The sequence below is a fragment of the Hesperophylax consimilis genome, chromosome 31, assembly GCF_061612785.1.
Source record: "Hesperophylax consimilis isolate HC1 chromosome 31, BYU_Hcon_1.0, whole genome shotgun sequence".
In the NCBI taxonomy this organism is placed as follows: domain Eukaryota; kingdom Metazoa; phylum Arthropoda; class Insecta; order Trichoptera; family Limnephilidae; genus Hesperophylax; species Hesperophylax consimilis.
In genome coordinates this window covers 11,196,939-11,212,410 of record NC_142866.1, presented here as the reverse complement: position 1 = coordinate 11,212,410, position 15,472 = coordinate 11,196,939, and the positions used below count along the sequence as shown (strand labels likewise).

The 15,472-nt window shown below is 35.8% G+C and overlaps 1 long non-coding RNA gene across 3 annotated transcripts in view; it reads left to right on the top strand.

Moving 5' to 3' along the window:
• LOC149409451 (uncharacterized) overlaps positions 1 to 15,472 on the top strand; it is a 50,564-nt gene that overhangs the window by 20,883 nt on the left and 14,209 nt on the right. For all 3 annotated transcript variants that reach the window (XR_016305197.1, XR_016305196.1, XR_016305195.1), the window contains 3 exons: positions 2,732 to 2,814; positions 3,523 to 3,739; positions 13,218 to 13,365. This is a non-coding gene — a long non-coding RNA (uncharacterized LOC149409451). The remainder of the gene's footprint in view (positions 1 to 2,731; positions 2,815 to 3,522; positions 3,740 to 13,217; positions 13,366 to 15,472) is intronic.

The window sequence follows — 15,472 nt, the reverse complement described above, 5'->3', positions numbered from 1 at the left end:
TCATTCGTTAGATAATAGTTTTTCCCAGGTAACGCTGGGAGGGTTTTTCGAAATTTTAATTTTTCACTTTTTTGGAACACTTTGAAGGGAAAAACGCTATTTTTAGTGAAAAAAATCGGCTAATTTGTTATTGTAAAATAATAATTATTAACAAATTTGAAAAAAACTCTCCAGCGTTACCTCGTAAATTATGTACAAAAATAGTTTTCAAAATTTCAAAAGGATCGGTGCAGTAGTTTTGAAGTTATGACGGGCACCGACTTTGAAAACGGGAGTTGTGGGAAAAACGCTTTAAAGTTTTGAAGACTAAAAAATCTGGTATTAAACGTTTATAAGCAAATTTTATCGGCTTACCTCACACTGAATCATCAATGCCAGGTCCATAAAGGATGTTGCTATCATCCATGATGTCTAAAGCACCTCTTTGCTCCTGTCTACGACGAATCCTGCCTTCTTTAGTTTGTCTCTCAGCTTCCTGCTCTGCTCGGCTTATACGTATGGTCGGGTAGGGGTTAAAATCCGACAGGTATAAAAATACTCGTAACTTCGTCAATTTTGCTCCAATCAACTTGAAATTTGAACACAATATTCTTAACATATTAAGCATTTATTTTAAAAAATTTAAAAAAAATGCAAAAAAAATAATTTTAAAACCCTAGCCCCCCCTAAGATAACCTTTATATAAAAAATATATTATTATCCCACTTTTGTATATCCGACCCGTTCACCTGGAATAAGCTTCAACCACATATATATTATTTTTATTTATTTTAATGTTTGCAAGTACTTACCTCAATGGTAATTTTAAATCCATGCACCAAATAAAAACTAATTGAAAGTCTGAAATTGAGTGGCATACAATTCAGTACAAAAATACAGAAATCAAAACAAATTACTTGTTATCATCACACACAATTCGACAGTCAACTGATCTCGTTTTACGTCTACAAGTAGGCAGGTACATAAAAAACATACTTATAAGAACAATAACGTAAACATTGTTTTGTTTCTAAGCGTAATGCATTATTTTCGCATGTAGAAGGGAGAAGAATACAGGAGATACTTTCGCTTTTTTACTAGGATTCAGATTCCGAAGTAGAAAGTTTTCACCTGACTAGGTACTAAATCGAAGGTTTAGCCACGCGGGAACTAACGACGAACCGATTGACAGTTGACATAGTGCAATGAATTAGGAACTTCTGACTAGTAAGTGTGTTGTGTCTATCTGCGACATTAATGACTTGCGTTCTTGCAGACGGTGCGGACGGACCTGTAACTAGTAAGGAAAGGGACTCGATAACGAATAGGGAATTGGGAACTCTGTCTCGAGTGTCACTGTCTCTGTTCTGTTTTACTTATTCCCTGAGACTGGGATTGGGCGCTTGTCCGGACAGACTTGGTACATGGGACATAGGATTTGTGTCTACGACGGATCACGTCACAACTGAAAACGGAATAAATTCATTAATTCCTTGACTGGGGACTCGATGAAAAGAGTCTTTTGGATTACGGCGCGGGACGCGGGATACTAGATACGCGATTTAGTGCGATAGGGCACAGTACATATAAACTCCGCCATAGTACCGTAATATTATTTAATTAGATTTCTATAAAACCCTATAATATTTAAATCATTTAAAGTGCACATCATTATTAATTATTACCTTATTATCATGAAATAATTTAATTGTAAAATGTTTAGAAAAAAATGCCAAAGATAAGGAATTATGATTCAATTCCTTTTGAAAATGAGAATAAGATCGATTGTGTTACAAGATGGGATTAATTCATGGAATTAATTCAATCAATTTTGCCCACCTCTACTATGCTGTGCTAGAACATCTGTTTTGCCAGTGGTACCACCACTCGTATAATCACGTCGTAGTGACCACTACATCTGAATAGCATTCAAAGAGGAATGGACTATCAATAGAATTGTGAATTATATTAATACAAAGTATTACAAGATTTGCACGCTGTCTAGTTTCTACGCTAAATCTATTTGCTGCCTCAAGTAAGTCTATATTGTGGATGAATCTCGAATAATTTCCAAGCGTCCACATATAGACGTACCTGATGAATTTTTCTGGATTAGTTAATTTTGTTCACAATCTATATCAATTTGTAGGTAGGTATGTCATGAACTCGCAACTCAAATTACATATTATTTTAATTTATTAAATTGAAGTCACTACAAAATCCATGTACATACTTGCAGGCGAATCATTTTAAAGACGATTCAGTTGTTTACACCAGTGGTCCCCAACCCTCGATCCGCGGACCGTCACCGGTCCGTGCAAAAAAAACTAAAAAACAATCAAATGGTACCGGGCCGCGAAAAACCACTTATTCTGTTGAAAACATCTTTACGCTACGTAACCGCTGACACAATACCATTGAACACAATTCAATAAAAATTATTAAAAACATTCTAGAATATTAACATTTAATTTAACCACCCTCAGCAGGCCGCGGTAAAATTTTCAGATGTTGACCGGTCCGCGGTGACAAAAAGGTTGGAGACCAGTGGTTTACACCATTAGTATCCAAAGTTTAATAAAAGGCAATATTATAGCATCTGCCTGGCTTTTGAGCCGGCATTTAAGTTAACACCGAATAACTATGTCAATGAAAGAATAGTTGGGAAGATTTTCCAAAAGTATCTCAGCAACACATTGTAATAATTAGTAAAATATGTATGCATTAAAATAGGATGTCTGTGTAATTTCAGATGTTTTGTGACAACAGCATCTCTTGTGCAACTGAGCGTGCTTGAGTATCGAAAAGAGTGGGTCTTCCAGGTGAAAAATCCAGGTACATTTTAATTCATTTGAAGAGTTGTCAGTTGTATGAATATGTATGCGTATCATTATGTTATATCGACATGGTCCATGTAAAGTAATTTAAAATAATCGCTTTATTTAAAGTAGCAGATTTATAGAAAGACTATTTTGCATTTGTTGTGTCAATATATTTATGTATATTGAGAATTCAGAATAATTGCGCAGCGATTGATTGAAATATGACTTCTCTAAATTGATTTTTTTGTTTTGAGAAACAGTATCCAACGAGATATTTTATGATTGTATTTTTATTTGAAAAAATAAAGTAAAAATGTAGGTTATATTTTGTTCTGCAGTTCCTCAATATATTTTTTTTAATTTTTTTATATTTACTCCACACAGGAGGCCCTGAAGAAAATAATTTCCCTCAGGGCATATGTCATCTTTGGAGATGCTGTGTGGAGGGTCTTTTTGTGGAGAGGAAGGAGTGAACATGGGTCTTGAAGAGTCCCATGTTGTAGGAGGGAGGAAACACAGAGGCCGGCAGTTCGTTCCACAGCCGAGCTGTTGAACTTAAGAACGAATCGTAGAAGCGACCCGTTCTCATGTGACAAGTGTCAACTGTGTACAAATGTTGTTGGGCGCGCGTTTGGCGTGTATATGATTGCTTAGTGTTTCACTTCACTCCTGTACTCACTTTTAGTTCACTATAGTTTTTTTTTTGCTCCCTTGGTTAAAGATGTACACTTCTTCGGAGTGCTCTTTGAAGTATGTTGGCGACCATCTTGACAAACTTCTCCTGTTCCTCAGCCGACCGGAGGAACGGGAAAAACTGCACCTCTACACATTGAAAACCGTTCCACTGATGATTATTCTTCTGAGACCGAAAGGCAAAATCAAGACTGATGTAAAGTTCTTAAGTGGTTCCTAGAAGAAATTTTCTGATTAATATTTTGGTAAAGTATGATATGTTTATTTTTTAATTTTATTTATTTTGATCATCTTATTCATCAGGCGGATAATTCTTGTCTTCTAAAGAATTGAAGCATTTCATGGGTTTAACGATACTTGGTCATATCATCAGCTTGATTCGTAGAAAGCGTAACTTCCATTTGTCAAATTTTACAGGAGGCGCAATAAACTTTGTAGTGAAAAAAATTAAAGACAGGTTATTTATGTTCAGAACATAGCATATTTTTCTGCATTTATTTTCAATAAATAAACATTTGTAATTTAACCTTTAAGGTTTTAAAATATATTTACCAACATGTCCCAATGACATGGTGAAATTTCGTGGAATTTCGGAATGCTCCCGAGGTATCTAAAATGTGCTACACATTCCAAATTTTTTTGGTTGTGGTTTTTTTTAAATTTTTTTTTTATTTATTAACATTCAAACCTGCTAAACTACTTATGTAGTTTGTCAGCAGGTACATAATGACAACATTTTTGCAATAACATGGTGCAATGGTAAACAGTATGTAGGTATGTATAATGTTGATGATAAATAAAATTAACAATAAATGACAAGTTGATTAAATTAAAAAATTGTATAAATATAAATATATGAGAAGCAGTATAAGCCTCATATAACAAAAACAAGCACAAATGAATTTAATATGAACAAATAAATATAATCAAGTGAATATAATGAACAAGTATTTCTATGGTTTTAATATACATAAGGTAATACAAATTTATAACGATTTTCCATTTCCCTAGAATGAGAATTCCAATTAGGAAAACAAGGTCTTCAGTAGTGCATCAATATAAATCCTCAGTATCTAATAGCCATTTCCTTAGATTATATTTGACTTTGGCTGTAAAAACGTTTATATTTTTAATTGTCATTGGTAGTTTATTAAATATTCTTGGTACAATAAAGTTTAGGGTTCTTTCACCGTATTTATTGGTACATTTCGGGACCACCAGTCCTTCATTTTGGGTGAATCTTGTATTATGTTTATGGAAAACTCTTTCCCTATACAAGGAATCAGACAATATAAGATGTTGACTTACAATATTATAAAACAATAATCCTCTGACAGGTAAAACATTCAGAGACTTGTATATTAATTTAGTGTCGTTTCTGTGTGCATTGGTATATTTATGGATTAACAATTTTGTAAGGGAGTTTTGTAATGTTTGGATATAACTTATATTAGTTTTACAAGAATGTCCCCAAGAAGTGATTCCATAACGGATTGTGGATTCAGCCAGAGATAGATAGATTAATTTTAAAGTACTTACAGGCACAAAATATTTTATTTTATAAATTCTACCCACAATAGACCGTAGACGTTTACAAACATTAGTAATGTGTACATCCCATTTCATGTGGCAGTCAATAGTAACACCCAAATATACATAATTTTTGACAAAATCAATGGTTTCACATGAACAGGGCTGTGCAACATTTCTGTGTAAGCAGTCAAAAGTATGTGTATATAACGAAGGGATTAAATTGTATCTGGAGTGTGGTGATCTTATGTGCATAATTTTAGTTTTTTTGGCATTTATTATGAGACCCGCGTCATGAGACCATTTTAGGAGAGCAATAAAATCAAGCTGCATAAGGTTCATTGCAGTAATCAAATCCTCTTGTGATATTACGAGTGCCGTATCGTCTGCGTACACAAAATGTTTAACGAAAGAAAACAATTTACTCATAATTGAGACGTATATAATTTACAAGGTTGGCCCTAAAATTGACCTTTGAAATATATTTTCTTTTGCTAAATTTTTTTAGAATTTTTACTGTTATTTGTCGATCTGATAATAAATTTTTTAACAAAACTAGTAGCTTTCCTCGTATTCCTATTGCATCCATTGTTTCTAAAAGTTTATTTGTATCAATGGTATCAAACGCCTTCGAGTTATCTATGAATAAAACCAACACATGTTTTTTTAAATTTAATTCATGATTTACGTGATTTGAAAATTCCTGAAGCAACATTTCCGTACTTTTTTTCTTTTGAAAACCAAACTGGTTGGGATCTAGCAAGGAGAAGAATTCTAAATATTTGTTAAGTTTTGTAGAAATGTATTTTTCAAGTATTTTTTCTAGGGCTGGCAAAATGCTAATTGGCCTATAATTTTGTACATCTGTATGTTTGCCGCCTTTGTAAATCGGTCTAATGATACTACTTTTAAGTTCATCTGGAATCACTGCTTGTTTTAAAATTATATTGATAAAATGAGTTATGACAGGCCCTAAAATATGTATATATTTCTTAATGTCAAACATTCGAATGTTGTCAATCCCTGGTGACTTTGAATTGTTTAGTTTGCTAACAATGATATTAATTTCTTCGCAGGTAGCTCTAGGTAGGTACATACTATGTTGAACTTCTGTCGGTCTGACGGTCGAAGCTATATAATCACATTTATGTATCATAGAGCTAACACTGCTCGTAAAATATTCAACAAAATTATTTGCTACGGTTTCTTCATTATGCGTGTTTAATATATATTTTGAGATTATTTCGTCACAACTGCTTTTAGACTTGCGTCCTAATATTTTATTTACTTCATCCCAAGTTTTTTTGGTATTTCCGAAATAATTTTTAAATTTATTGTTAAAAAAGGTAGACTTGCATTTAATGATTTCTTTTGTAACCTTATTTCTGTAAGTTTTATATTCTAATTCAAAGAATTTATTGGTAGGAGTATTTTTCCACCTTCTGTACAGTAAATCTTTTTTTTTAATGTTTTCTAATATATCGGAAGTTATCCAAGATTTTATTGCGAGGGGTCTTTTTTTGGGTTTATAATACATAACGATTTTACTTTGTTCATACAAATCCTGAAAATTATTTTTAATTTTAGTGTATAACATATTGCAATCTTGTTCCTCAAGCAAGGTATGCCACTTAAAATTATAAATATTTTTGTCAATTTTGTTTTGGGATAAGATCGATATTTTTTCCCCGTGTTCTACGACTTTTTTCCTTTCAATATATTTAATATTGACTGCAGTTAAAAAATGATCCGCTATGTTGATATTATTACATACACATGAAGAAAGAGTATTGCTTTGTTGACATCCGCTATTAAAACGTACAAATATGTGGTCTAAACAGGAACGAGTAATTTTTCCTGCTAGAACCGCTTCCCTAGTTACGTTACAAATGCATTTGGTTAAATAATTGTCAGACATTATATTTTCATAGGACATAATAAGTGGGTTTTGATAATTTAAAAGATCTAGGTTAACATCTCCTATAAGTACAATATTTTCTCTGGGTCTTATATTAGACAGAATGGAAGATATTTCATTGAGAAATTGAACTTTGTTGGAGTTGGGGGGGCGGTATATTGCTATGATGTTTAAAATATTCTTGTTTGGAAGTGTCATAGAGCCAAGCACACATTCAAAATGATTTGTTTCTATTGACTTCTGTTGAAATGTGAGTTCATCTCGAACGTACAACAATATACCTCCACCCGATTTTTTACTTCGGCAATAATTGTAACATTTAAATCCAGGAATATTATACAGACAGACTAGCTCTGATGTTATAGCCGTTTCACATAACATTAACGCATGAATATGTTTCCAACAAGAATTTAAGTAGACATTCAGAGTATTCCAGTATTTATAAATTGATCTAATATTCAACTGAACAATATTAATATTTTCCATACTATAGTTAGTATGAACATTTAGCTAATCCTGGAAATCATTAGTATTATCGAATTCTACCTCGTCATCTTCTTCAACATAATTATCGGCCATAATCAATAGTGGCAAAGTCCTTGGAAAGGGCAGCTTTGTAGGCCGGGCATGAGTCCTTGTCTCCAGTCGGATGTGCTGCGGGCTTCCCAAACCTGGTACAGGTAGCACAAACTGGCTCGGCGGCAGCTTTTGGGCAGTTTATCCTGGCGTGACCTTCGCCTGCACAGTGTCCACATCTTTGCTTGTCCTTGCAAAACTTGAAAGAATGTCCGATCAATTGGCACTTGGAGCATATTGTAAGGCCAATAAAATCACGGACACGGCACACATTCCAGTCCACAAAAACCTTCTCTTGCTCCACCAACACATGTCGTGTGCGAGCAGGAACCTCGTAGACTCTGTGGCAAGTTGTTCCTGTTCGAGCGCCAGCTAGGTGACTAAGCTTACAATTTTTGATTGTGGACTCTAGGTCTGCTTTGTCCTGTACTCCTGCTAAGGCACTTTTCAGGAAGCACTCGTCTGTTAAATCACGAGGAACGTTGAAAAAAATCACTCGTCGATGCCATTTTGTAGGTAATCTGGCGCTCAGAGTGTCCGAGTTAGTTAGGCAAGGGGTTTTCAAAATTTTTTCTTGATCTTCTTTAGTGGCAGTATGGATCACAACTCCTTTGTTTCGGATACTCCTCATACCCGTAACGCGAATCCCAAGATTTGATGGTCGCAACACGTCCTTTAGAAGCTGCTTTGTACCTTCACTGTCTTTTACAGAGTCCAACTTTGGGAAGATGCATACAGCTGGTTTGGGGGTCCCAACTTTAGGTCCTGAGCGGTTGATTGGTGGTGCCGTCTTCTGAGGATCATTTTTGACCATGTCCGCAAATGAAAGGCTTGCCTCCGTGGCATCAGCTACTCTGCGCATCACCGGTCCCAGATCCGACTCCAGCTGCAAGATTTTTTGAAGCCTATGTTGGTTTTCTGCTTTTTCAATGGTAGTTTCTCCTTTTGCCACCATTAAGTTGGCATTGGCTGTTGCCAGATCAGCTTTGAAAGCCTCTCTTTCTAACAGCAGCTGTGATACTGATCGGAAAACTTCAGATATGTATCCGCTTATCCGTAGCTGTTGGTCCTTTGACACTCTAGACTGCTTTTCCGCAAGGACATCTTGGAGTGCTCTAAGACTGGCTTGTGTGTCGTTTAGTATCTGCACTGAGGACACTGGGATACTATGGGTCTCCTTTTCAGATACGTCTGAATAATCAGATTCGCCGTCAGATTCCTCGTTTTCAGACACTGGAGAAATCAGTTCCGAGGCTATTTTGTGTGATGAGGATGTTGAGGACATCATGATTCGTTTTTTCCGTCGATGGCTGCACTCATCAGGCAAGGGTTGCACTGGGTTGGACATTTCAAAGAACACAAGAACACAATCCTAGGTTAAGTTGCAAAATGTTGTTAAAAATGTTTAAAATCCAGTGAAACAGATATTTTTTTTCACAAACCCAAAAACGCAAAACCTCTGGCACTTGTATCATCCATACAAACACAACTTTCACACGAATTATTCTGCTTTTTTATGATTTTTTGCGAGAGCAAAGTAAACACGAACAGTTGTCACTGTGATTATTGTTGCACGTTAAAAAAAATACCACTTTTGAAACTAGATAAACAATGTAAAATTATCTTTGAAATGTTTGTATTTGAAATAAACATTGACATTCATAAAAATAAATTTTTAATATGAAACATGAAAATGTTAACAAAAAAATTACTGGGACATTTTGACTCGGAATGTCCATAATTTAGAAAGAATTCGATATTCATAAAACACATTGTTTTGTGTAGGTAATTAATAAGAAAACTATCACATCACTTTTTTACACCGTTCATACAATAAAAAAATATAAATAATTTTCAACTGCCTATGAAAAAATCCGTGCATTTGTAGTCATACAATTTGGACATTTTTATTTATTTTATCCATGTAATAATTTATAAATATTTGATACAAACTGTGAAGAATAATTATTTATCTTTCCAACGACGAACAAATCACATATCTACACATTATAGAAAAAAGATAAAAAATATGTGCATAATGTAGGGACGCTCCGGTCAGATCTGTCCTTCAGAGGCTCTAATGCAAGGCTGCCCAACCTTTTTAACAGTTGGGCGAAATTGACGATTTTGAATCACTGGCGGGCCACTGAATACCTGACGGTTCCTATTTCCTGGGGGGGGGGGGGGGGGGGGGGGGGGTTGTTAGAGAATTTCTATAAAACATAATTCCCCACAAAAAAAATTCAAAATGAGTGCTCCCCACAAAATATTTGAAATCCATGGGGGAGGGGGTTGTTAGAGAATTTCTATAAAACATAATTCCCCACAAAATATTCGAAATCCATGGGGGGGGGGTTTGTTACGGAACTTCGCTGAGAAAAAATTCCGCGCACCCAAAAACATCATATCGTCGCATTAATTCGTAGACTGCGTAACTCCAAATTTTTCGAAAATACGTTTTTAATGCCATCTGGTGTTAAAATTAGACCCGCATCGACTAGTAAAACTCGAAAATTTAAAAAAAAATTAACCTTTTAGATAAACACAAATTAGGAAACTGCGTAAAATTATGGTGCCATTTTTACTCGCGAATACTTCGTAACTCCTTAATTCAGTATTGGCCGGTGAGCCGTGCACGCTTGTTGTGTTTTTGACTGAGGAAATTTATTTACGGTGTAATAGTTTTACCGTGAAATTAACTGAGATAAGTTGATTAATCAATTTTGAACATTTTATAACCTTAATTTTAATTGTGAAGTCACGAATAGTGTTTTGTATCTGTAGTCTAAACTGACGTCTTCTGCGCCGTGTGACGCTCTGCCGTAGCTCTCTTGTTTTATGTGCCTCTGCGGTTTCGTAAATACCTAATAGGTCCTTGTTCTGTGATTATCTCTTCTTCAAGGTCACCATCTCTTTGCAAGTGGATCTCCTCCTGATGCATATCCGGATCCGGTTCTTCACTGTCCTCTTCAAACAAACCCAAAATATTTACGGTGGAACGTGCGGCAATTCCATCTCGTCTCTCCTCAAACACAGTCCGTTCTCTGTCAGGCATCTTCCGCAGGTCAAGCACATGTCTCGGTATGCCATCTACTTCGATGTTGTTGACTGAAGTAAGTCCTGTCACCCTTCCATGCACGATGTGCATCTCCCATCTACTGGTTTAACCGCAAGAAGATCGCCCACTTAGAGCTCAGTCAATACTTCCTCTTCTATATTCACTTGCGCAGAAGGGTGTCTCCACGAGTGTGAAGTGTGAACTATACTAGACAGCGCAATACCTCGATCATCCTGACTTTTTGCAGCCAAAGATTGTACAGAAACACTGCCTGCAGGGGATCGCTTCCACTTCTGGCTGCAGTTCTCTTTATTGTTTGATGATGTCGTTCAACTATACCGTTTCCAGCTGGTCGGTATGCCGCGCAAAATCTTTGACGAACATTCCATCTCTTACACTTATCTGTAACACTGTAGGAACAAAATGCAGTACCATTGTCCATGAGAACTACTTTGGGCGGGCCTCTTTCCCGAAACACTTCTTCCAAATGTCTGATAATCGAAGCTGCATTATCTGACTCGATTTCCCGCCACACGGCAAATCTACTTGGACCGCAATCGATAAATGTGAGTAAACATTTCCTACCGAAATGAGTAACGTCAACTGCCAAGCGACTCCAGGTTGTCACAACATTAAGATTACCCGCTTCATGGGATGATGGTGGAGGGTCAATTGTCCTGCATTGTACGCAGGAACGCACGCATCTATCGACGTCCTTTCTTCTCGCCTCGGGATCGACCAGCCGGGCAAGATGAAGCATTCACTTTACTCCAAAGTGATGCTGAGCATGAAGAGTTTCTACGCTTAAAGCACATGTTTGCTCACCAGTTCCACTTTCAAGTCTCTCCCACCTATCTTCACACTCTGAGGAGTCTCTTTCACAACGTTTCCTGTCATGGCTACTCTTTGCCCGGGTCTTGCAAACCCTTGTAAGTACATCAGTTTTATTTCTACAGGACAACAAGGGTGATCGACAATGTCAGATCAAATTCTTCTACAATCTCCTTCATCAACTCCAAGCATCACTTAACGATCATCTCTGACACGACTACTCCCGGTCAGTGTAGATCTCACCCAGCACAAAACCGTCGCCGAATCTGTAATGATCTCCAGAGTTTGAAGATTTCACTTGAGAGTCAGATTTGAAATAGAAAGCCTTAACATACAAAAGTTTTGAAATAGAAAGCCTTAACTTACAAAAGTTTAATGATTGAAAATAAATTTCCAAATATATTATATGTTCGAAACATAAATAAAAAGAATAAGCCGTCTTTCATTTTTTTTCACTACGAGGTTTTTTGTGCCTCCTGTAAAATTTTACATTTGGGAGTTACGCATTCTACGAATTATAATGCGACGATATGTGATTCCCCACAACAATTTTTCGAATTCCATGGGGGGGGGGGTGGCTACAAGATTCCATTTCGGACGCAAAAAATGTTATATCAAAAACTGGTTCTCGTTCTGAGTAGCCTAAATAGCGATAAATCGCCTTCGTTGGCAACACTGGTGACCGCGCGCAAGCTGCATTGTTTGTTTTACCGCGGGCCCGCGACACTTTTTCAAATTGGCGGATTGGCGGGTTTTTTGAAAATGGTTCACACGGGCCACTTATAATTCGTTCACGGGCCACATTGTGGCCCGCGGGCCTGAGGTTGGGCAGCCTTGCTCTAATGGAAAATGATGTTTGTGGCCAGTAATGTCCTTTCGAGGCCTGCTTTCTATATTAAAACGGAGTTAGAAAGTTTACTTAATTCTGCAAAATAGTGCCATGGACATTTTATTAATTTTTGTTTAAAAACAAAGTGGATTTCTTTTAACGAATTTACGAGTTTTACTATTCCAAGCGGACTAATTTTAATACCAAATGGCATAAAAATATTATTTGCGAGAAAAACGAAGTTACGTCTGTTACGGAGTGTCAAGTCTACGTCTAAGTCTACGAATTAAGCCGACAATATATCCCTTTTAGAACTGGCTGATACGATAGTGCGGGAGAGTTTACTTGGAAAATTGGATTTTTCGAATATTTTTCTGTGCATTTATGGCATGAAACTATTCTAAAAATAACAAAATTCTGGAAAAATACCATTTTTTTTCTGCAGGTATGAAAGAGATATTTATGCCAACTGCAAAATAAATATAAGTTTCAGCAAAGACAAATTCCGGGAGTAAGTCTATCTGCCTCTGCCAGCTACTTAACCAAAATGTTTACCATTATGTATTTCAGCGGAAGAACTTTTCCAATTTTCATAAAGAATACATTTTTCAACATCTTTGTGAATGTTCTTTCAAAATCCACACTGAAATTGTTCCGTTCACAGGTTTTTAGTGGGATAGACTAGACTTAATTCTTAAGAAGATATTTATTGAAGACAAACTTTTTTTTAAAGATATTTTGTACTAAATAAGTAACAAATCCTCCATACTTTGCTAGTTTACTACTCATGTTTTGCTAGCGACATTCTGCAATGGATAAAATCTCATTTGTAAACCTTTTACAAAGTCCCGATTGTAGTATTGTGAATGAGTGAACAAACTCCAATCTACAATTAACATGATTACTGTATGCAAACCCCTAACTCACTACATAAAGCGTGCTGTTCCCATTGAGTGATTGTGATCTTTAACATGGTTTTAGGCCGCCTCGCTGAAGGCAGTGTGACTGCTCAACCTCATCTCAGATTCCGACAGAAGAAAGGAAGATTGCATCTGCGATACCTCAGCCAGATACACGGAAGTTGTGCTGGGACCTAAACATTCTCGAATATTCCTTGAGATAGCAATGCGTGAGTTCATATTACATACAGGGTTTTCCAATAAGAGGTGTTATTTTGATATTCAATCGTAAAAGATCAATGGTTTCGTTGCTTGTGTGGCACGTAGCGCCGTCTTGTTGAAAGTAAACGTTGTCCAGATCAATACCATCGAATTCCGGCCATAAAAAATCATTAATCATCTCTCGATAGCGCAATTCCATTCACCGTAACTGTTGCTCCAGCCTCATTTTCGAAAAAGTAAGGTCAAATGACTCCGCCGGACCATAAACCGCATCAAACAGTCACACATTGAGGATAGAGAGGCTTTTCAACAATAACTCTTGGGTTTTCCGAGCTCCAGATATGACAATTTTGCTTGTTGATGAAGCCACTGAGGTGGAAATGGGCCTCATCACTCAAGATGATTTGCATTTGATTCACTCAAGTGAATTTTAATAATTTCAATGCGTTGTTCAAGCGTGTATCGTTCCATTTTTATTAATGGCGTAGTTTCTACTTGTCAAATGTCAAAAAATGACAGCTTCAAAAGTAACATCTACCGAAATAGCGGGCTATTCAAAATAACACCTCTTTTTGGAAAACCCTGTATTATAATAATAAATAATACAATATGTCAGCTATCTTATACTAACATTTAAATGTTCCTAACATTCCTTATTTAGCATTTGTTGTAAACTAACTAACTTAATAATCTAACCTATACATAATCACGTAAACACCTCAGCACAGGTTCTCCTAGTGAGGTGTTCACGAAACATTCAATATTACTCACATACAGTATCACCTTCTCAAACCTACCTAACACACAACATATTATGGTTATAAGTTTGAAATGTATCATATATAAATATAAATAATTATGTGAAACTGTAAATTATATATAGAAATAAATTAAATTAAAATTAAATTAAATTAAAATCATACTAGAGGTATGCAGAAAGGAAAACCACCATACAACTCTGGATTGGCACACACTACTTGCTACATTTGCATTCATACATCATCTCATTCTGTTATTCTGATTCTTGACATGGCTGAACAATTAGGTTCACTTAGGATTGGTTGTTTGAACAATTCATCAAATTTCAACACTCATTTTCAAGTTCTGCGAAAGATTTTTTCAGGTTCTTTTTCATTTCAGTTCTGTCAAGCAACTAGCCTATAATGATATAATAACAGAACTTGAATACGAGTTTCACAGAACCCGAAAATGAACGTTGAAATTTGATGTATTTTTCAAATTCTTCAGAAATGGAAAGTCATTTGAAAAAATATGTGTAACTAATCTTTATTTGCATTTTGGTAAATGTCCATAAAATATAATTTTTTATTATTTTACAATCGATTATTCATCCAATTACAGCACAATCTTCTCATTCTGACACTCTTAACATTTAGGAAGATAATTATACAAAAAAAGTCTTAAGGTTATTTAGGAGGATTCAAATACATCCACTGTTGCAGAAGTTTCATTCCACAGCACCATTCCTTGTGTCATGCTATGCTGTGCTAGAACATCTGTTTTGCCAGTGGTACCACCACTCGTATAATCAAGTCGTAGCGACCACTATATCTGAATAGCATTCAAAGAGGAATGTACTATCAATAGAATTGTGAATTATATTAATACAAAGTATTACAAGATTTGCACGCTGTCTAGTTTCTACGCTAAATCTATTTGTTGCCTCAAGTAAGTCTATATTGTGCATGAATCTCGGATAATTTCCAAGCGTCCACATATAGACGTACCTGATGAATTTTTTCTGGATTAGTTAATTTTGTTCACAATCCATATCAATTTGTAGGTAGGTATGTAATGAACTCGCAACACAAATTACGTATTATTTTAATTTATTAAATTGAAGTCACTACAAAATCCATGTACATACTTGCAGGCGAATCATTTTAAAGACGATTCAGTTGTTTACACCAGTGGTCCCCAACCCTCGATCCGCGGACCGTCACCGGTCCGTGCAAAAAAAACTAAAAAACAATCAAATGGTACCGGGCCGCGAAAAACCACTTATTCTGTTGAAAACATCTTTACTCTACGTAACCGCTGACACAATACCATTGAACACAATTCAATAAAAATGATTAAAAACGTTCTAGAATA